Below are 6,047 nucleotides of genomic sequence, written 5' to 3'. Positions count from 1 at the left end.
GGGGTTGTTGTTGCTGCTGCTGCTGTTGTTGTTGTTGTTGTTGTGTGTGTGTGGGCGGAAGGGGAAAAACGTCATTGTATACGTATACGAGTATGCAAATCTGTATGCGCGCGCGCGTGTGTGTGTTTGTGTGTGTGTGTGTGTGTGTTGTTGTTGTTGTTGTTGTTGTTGGTTGTGGTAGTTGTGAGTTTGGGATGATTTGTTTGTTGTTGTTGTTGTTTTTGTTGTAGTTTTTTGGGGGGTTTTCGCATTTTGTTTTGTGAACCCTGTCATGCCAGAGTGTTTCGAACTTCATTGTGAAGTTTTTCCACTGGGCTATATCAGCTGCCAAAGACTGCTTTTTCAGTACACCCGCTTCTCGGTTAATGTGCTGCACAACCCGAAAAAAGAAGAGTATAAAATTCCGTGTTCCCCAGTAATATCGACGCATGTTCTATAAGACATGAGAAGAAAAGAAAAATATTCTGCTGTTCATTTTCGAAGAAAAAAAAAACGGTCCACGCCAGCAGCGCGGTGCTATAGACCGGGGCTTTATGGAAAACTGTACGGTATGGTCCCGCCTAGTGTTCCCCGGGACATCAAGGGAACGTTTTCCTTTTTACTGCAGGCAGGCAAGTTTCGCTTTGCTGCACCCAATCTGATGCGAGGGGGGAGCACATGGCCCCTTGCAGAGGAGACTAACCTGGTTTCACGGCACGTGACTCCCGGAGACAGGGTGGGGCGAGCAGGCGTGGCGACAAGATAGCCGTTATGAAGTGCAGGCCGCTGGTCTGGCAACTATCGACACCTACCCCCCCCCCCCCCACCCCCCCCTTGCCCCCACGCCCCCCCCCCCCCCCCCCCCTCTCTCTCCCCCAATCAGGGAGAGACCTGAACAGCGCATCCCTCCTGGCCACCGGACACCTCTCCCCTCCCCCCTGCCCCAATCACAGACCAGGCTCATCCCTCTCTCCGGGGGCCTGTCCGCCTGCCTGCCTGCCGCTCCCTTCATATTACCTGTCATCGATCGGCCCTTCAAAAAAATCGTTGGACGGGCCCGTTTGGGAAGTGGGGTGGGGTTGGGTTGAGGGATTAGGGGGGCCTGTTAGGGTGGGGTTAGGTTGGGTGGGGTGGGGGCCTATTGGGGTGGGGTGGGGGCCTATTGGGGTGGGGAATAATTAAGAGATGACGGGTGGCAGAGCCGTTATTCTTCGTCAGTTGGCACTGCGCGGTTGTGGAGAGAGGAGACCCCGGGACCGCGGGTAGCATAGCATGTCGGGCAGGAGAGGAGAACTCGCCCCGTCAGGACATTGCTTCAAACTTGATGAAATTCGCAGAGATCGCAGAAAAAGATATCACAGAGCCGTACTGTCTCGAGTAACTTTACGCGATACCTGATATACGCCGACTGAACAATCTCACTGGAAAAATAGATCCCTGCTGACAGTGTGCATTGAGGGTACTGAAAATATATCTGTATCAAAACCACACATCTTTTTTGTTGTGGTTATGAGAGGATAACATGCCGAAACTTACTTATGAATGGTTGTCTGTTTCGTTGCACACCTGTTGATGTTTTACCTGATAGAAGAGAGACACCAGGAGGGACCACCAGCGTATAAATCATCGTGTTACCACCGCAGATTTCAAAAAGTGATCTGCCTTCAGGGGAGAACCACAATCCTATGAATCGTTGCATACTTTCTGGCGTTTCACCAGGGTACAAGAGAGAGAGAGCCACAGGCCATCACAGAAAGGATTGTTAGAATCTTCCATTGGACATCTCTGCCATTTCTCAAACTGCTCAATAAAAACTCGTCTCATCACTATCACCACAGATGATGATAACATTACTCCACTTCTTCATGTCTTACTGCACCTCATCCTGTGCGACTCAAAGTGTGGGCGGAATTCATGTACAGAAGTCGTCGCTCTTTGGCCCCACAAAGATTCACGTCACTTCCTTGTTGTGATGCAGAAGATGGAAGGAGACGACTTCTACGTATTTGCATGCTGGAAACAGGCGCTGTAAATGACACGAAATGTTTTCCACAATCATGTCTTCTTCAGATAGACTCAGTCTCGGATTCAGAAACCGACTGTTATTGTTAGGCAGATAAAACGCTGATAAACTAATAAATGAATAATCAAATAACAAAGTACTGTCTTGTCCGTGATAACAAAATGTCATTCCATGTAATGGCAGTGATTGCATTATGAACAACTGCATATTTCCGAAATCGGCTTTTAAAAAATTCCTTAAACTGTAAATGAGGGTTCAAGTTTCAAAATGTTTATCCAGTAATAGTTTGTGCACATTCCTCTATTTTCAATGAATAATGAAAATTCCTAACTGAAGTGTAAATACTGCATGAAATTATAGGCACAAGATTCTTCAGTTTAGTCAGCCTAGGAATGGACTTTGCCTTCCAAGAGGCGCTTAAAATGTCTCTGTTTTCCCCAACAGTTTGGAGCAGCTATTCTTACAAAATAAGGTCTGCACTTTGTTTTCAATTCGTTCAAGGCTAACGGCAACTTTGTTCTTTGCTATTCATCATCGCCTTTCAGCATATATCAGTCTCCAGGTTTAGCAGAAATTGTTCAAATTCTTTGGATAAACGCAACTGTCATCATCTTTTTTTTCTTTTTCTTTTTTAGACCCACTTTAACAGTGATTCATCAGATGCTGATCAGCATCCACCCAGACCAGTGCATCAGACTAACATGATTTCATCAAACATGAAAACAGCACTCGTTTCAGTAGACTTAACCGTCCCAAACCGTGTGTTGGACATCACCGATATGCAATCAGTCAGTGATATCACTGTGAAGAAATGAACATAGCACTCTGTGACGAGTATGGTGACGGTTACGGCTCAAAACATGACGCCTAACTCCGGGGTTCCGTGGCAGCGTGGTCCCAAGTCGTCCGTCGTTCGACGAGTAAAGCAAAAGCGGAAAGCGGAAAATATCCAAAAACTCACCGCTGGAGCGAGCAATAAAAGAGGAACTGGGTTTTTCATACATGTAATAAGACGCCACTGTTCCGAACAGAGGAGACGTGTATAAGGTGCATCTTCGTTTGAGTTGGCCAGTGAGAAAGGTGAATATGATATGTAGCAAACGATAAGAGACATAAACTATATCGTCCGTGTGAACAGTAGGAACTATCAATAAGTCTTTGAAGTTCACCACTATAAAAGTGTGAACAACAGGAAAGTACAATTCATAGTTGAAATAAACTATAAACATCTGTAGGGTGATAGAAAAAAAACATTCATCATAGGAATAGACAGTAATATGAAATAAAATCAAGTACAGTTAATAAGTTCCAGCGGTGAAGGATACAGACATGGACTGATCTTTAGAATGAATGAGGACGTTGATAAGGACGTGTTAAGAGTGAAAAATCAAACGCATAAATTCAATTAAAAAAATGTAAAAATGTGGGTCTCTACATGTCAGTGGGTGATGATGATGTCCAGACCTGTCTACCACAACAAAAACAACAACAACAAAAGCAAGAACAACAACTACAACACAGGTAGATAGAACAAACATGGGCTCCAAAGAGGAGTCGGAGGACATCGCCAAGAAAACGCAACCAAAGAAAAGCTGAAATCAAGTAAAGGCAGCACAAACCATGGGCTCCAAGGGCGACTACCTGTTCCGGCCGGCCCTGGCCCACGTGCTGCACATGGCCACGCGGCAAGCCATGCAGACATCGCACGTGCCCGAGGACCCCCTCCTGCCTCCCATGCTGCCCGCCGAGCTGAAGCCCGCCCTGGTAGAGGAGGAGGACTCCTTCCTCAGCTCTGAGGGCGACCTGTCCCTGCTGCCTGAGGGGGAGCGGGCCACCAACCAGCCCCTGCTCTACAGCGATGTCCGATTCCGATCCGGCTACTCGCACTGCTCCGAGCGGCAGGTGCTGATGGGCAAGGTGTTTGAGCAGGTAAATGATATGCTGAAGCGTATACATGAGCATTTTTTATGAAACGATTCCTGAACTCTTCAGCGTGAGCTAGGTGTTTGAGCAGGTAAATGATAAGCTGAAGCGTGTACATGAGCTTTTTTTTAAATTATTATCAAACGATTGCTGAACTCTTAAGCGTGTGCAGGGTGTTTGAGCAGGTAAACAATATGTTGAAGCGTGTAAATGAGCTTTTTTTCTATCAAACGATCGCTCAACTCTTAAAGGGTGACGGTGCTCAGATCTTTTAGCGGTGTGTATGCATGAATGATTTATAGCAGATCTGCTGATCTGCTCGACTGGGTGTTGACCTGAAAATATGAACATCTACTGACTCGTAACTGTGACCGTACATATAAGTTTGCTGATGAGTAATTATAAACGTGTCACATAGGTTTGCTAATGTGATAATATAAATGTGTCACGAAGGTTTGCTGATGTGAAAATATAAATGTGTCACAAAGGTTTGCTAATGTGAAAATATAAACGTGTCACACAGGTTCGCTGATAAGAAAATATAACTGCGTCAAATAAGTTTGGTAATCTGTAAATATAAACGTGTCACATTTGCTGGCCCGTAAAAATGAATATGTTAATGTTTGCTAATCTTCTAACCTACACGTGTAAAAACTTTGCTAGCCTTTAAACATATACTGACCAACATATACGGACATGCTAGCATTTTCTGACCCTGTAAACATTTGCTGGCCTACGAATATGAATGTCATTTGTCTGATTACGAACGTGTGTGCACTTTTTCTGACCTGAAACCATGAACAAGTGAACACATGCCGATATGAAAAGACGACGTCGGAAACTTTACTTACTTGTAAATATGAACAGGTAAATTCCGCTGATAGATGAGCATTTACATATGTACTAACTAATCCGTAACTATGACTAACTGAGCATCTGTAAACACCTGAACAAACTTACAGGCGATAAATGACATGTGGACACGTACGCATAAAATTCCTTGGTCACTAAACTGGAAGTCGAAAACATTTGGTGAAGCGTTATAAACATTCACACATTATTTTAAACTGATTGGCACATGCGAACAAATACATATTTGCTGACTTGTTAATAACTATGAACGCGCAAAAAAAACAACCAAGAACAACAAAAATTTTGATATGCAAATATGAACTTGTGGATATCCTGAGCTGTAAGCAACATAAACAAATATTTACTATTCATTTAACATTGACATGTACACATTTGCTACCATGTCAAGATTACTTCATGATGAAACTGAAGGAAAAAGACATTCTTATACTTCAAGGTGGATTTGTTGGCGATGGATCGTTGGATCTTTTTATTATAATCATTCATGCATTACAAACAAATTAGAATACGTGTAAACGAGGAAGAATAAAAACAAGAACAACGATGAACAATAACCGTCATCATCATCATCATCATCACCTTTCGGTTACTGGTTTATCAGTGTGTGGATGGCTGTTCATTAACTTAGGCCTTTCACCCCATCTTGTGGTAAATGCCGTAAAGAAGAGACTCCCCATCCAGTATTCCGTGCTTTTGCGTCTGTCTGGCTCCAGGCAAGGTCAGTCTTCTTTGTGTCTTCTTGGAGGTGTTGGATGGTTGCATGAAAAGGAAACTCAGAGGGGCATAAGGACCGGTCAATATAAGATTGCCTTGAAGGACTATTCGGCAATGAGCTCTTCTTTTTCTTCTTGTTCTTCGGATGTTCAATGAGTTCCATCGGGCACACACACACACACACACACACACACACACACACACATGTATTTATTCCCAAGGAAACAGAAATACACACACAGAAACATTTGTCAACATTACGCAAATCTCGATCCATACTTTGCCGACGGTCTGGCTTCATGTGCAGACTAATGAAATGAGCGAACTCTTTGTTCTTTGCGGGCCATTAAATCATAATCGTGTTAATTTCCTTGTTTATCTGTATTCATTTGTTTGCTTTTTCATCTGTGTTTGTTTGTTTATCCCAATGGCTCAGCAGATAGTATGCCAGTGGGCATATTTATTGATTGATTTGACCGCGACATTACAACTTCTATTGTATTCTGTTGTATTTTAGTCTAGTGTAGTCTGGTCT

The 6,047-nt window shown here is 43.7% G+C and overlaps 1 protein-coding gene across 1 annotated transcript in view; it reads left to right on the top strand.

Moving 5' to 3' along the window:
- LOC143287942 (short transient receptor potential channel 7-like) overlaps window positions 1-6,047 on the top strand; it is a 111,114-nt gene that overhangs the window by 70,913 nt on the left and 34,154 nt on the right. The window lies entirely within an intron of this gene.

This window comes from Babylonia areolata, chromosome 1, assembly GCF_041734735.1.
Source record: "Babylonia areolata isolate BAREFJ2019XMU chromosome 1, ASM4173473v1, whole genome shotgun sequence".
Classification (NCBI taxonomy): domain Eukaryota; kingdom Metazoa; phylum Mollusca; class Gastropoda; order Neogastropoda; family Buccinidae; genus Babylonia; species Babylonia areolata.
Note: the sequence above shows the minus strand (reverse complement) of the source record. Positions and strands in the feature narration are given on the sequence as shown.